Source organism: Penaeus monodon, chromosome 24 (assembly GCF_015228065.2).
Source record: "Penaeus monodon isolate SGIC_2016 chromosome 24, NSTDA_Pmon_1, whole genome shotgun sequence".
NCBI lineage: Eukaryota > Metazoa > Arthropoda > Malacostraca > Decapoda > Penaeidae > Penaeus > Penaeus monodon.
The window spans coordinates 38,295,144-38,295,841 of NC_051409.1; the positions used below are offsets into that span (position 1 = coordinate 38,295,144).

The window sequence follows — 698 nt, forward strand, 5'->3', positions numbered from 1 at the left end:
GCCCCACACATTGATATTAAGACTGAGATGAGGCGAGCATCCCAAGATGAGTTCATTAGGGTAGTGTGGCACTGCTGGCTTAGGGTTGGATTTTGGACACTGTCAATAAGAGATTAGTAGGATTTTTGTCTTGCCATTATTTAGGTAATGTATGTTTTAATAAATTTAAAAACATTTGATATGACAAGTATATTTCAGTAAATAAGCCTATTCAGACACATTTATCAGCAGATTAGTTCTGTAGTCAGGGTAGGTTTATTGATGAAGTTGAATATCTAAAGGCAGCTTTATCATTAATGAAATACATATATATGGCTACTTTTGTAGCATCTTGATTATCTTAAATATATTCTGTCTTTCATTTAGAATACTGAATTGCAAAAGTATGTGTACATGTATACACTCCTACTTATTTTATTTTGGTTTCTGTAGTAATATTTGTAAGAGCTAATGACAATGGTCATTAAATTGTTCCTTTATTTCCATTAAGATATCAATGCGAAATGGCAGAGAAGAGTATGCCACAATTTTACATAGGCCTAACTGTACATGGTTTCTCTGGAACTGCAAGGACCATCACAGACTCCAGACCATATAGATAAAGTGCCATAGCACTATTGACAGTGAAGTATTTGAAGTGGAATTAGTAATCCAGATGATCCATCAATGAAACTGTCACATGGAACTGGTAATATATA

The 698-nt window shown here is 33.7% G+C and overlaps 1 long non-coding RNA gene across 1 annotated transcript in view; it reads left to right on the top strand.

The window, feature by feature from the left end:
• The window catches only part of LOC119589020, a 2,481-nt gene that overhangs the window by 832 nt on the left and 951 nt on the right, over nt 1-698 (top strand). The window contains exon 2 of the long non-coding RNA XR_005230161.1: nt 491-688. This is a non-coding gene — a long non-coding RNA (uncharacterized LOC119589020). The remainder of the gene's footprint in view (nt 1-490; nt 689-698) is intronic.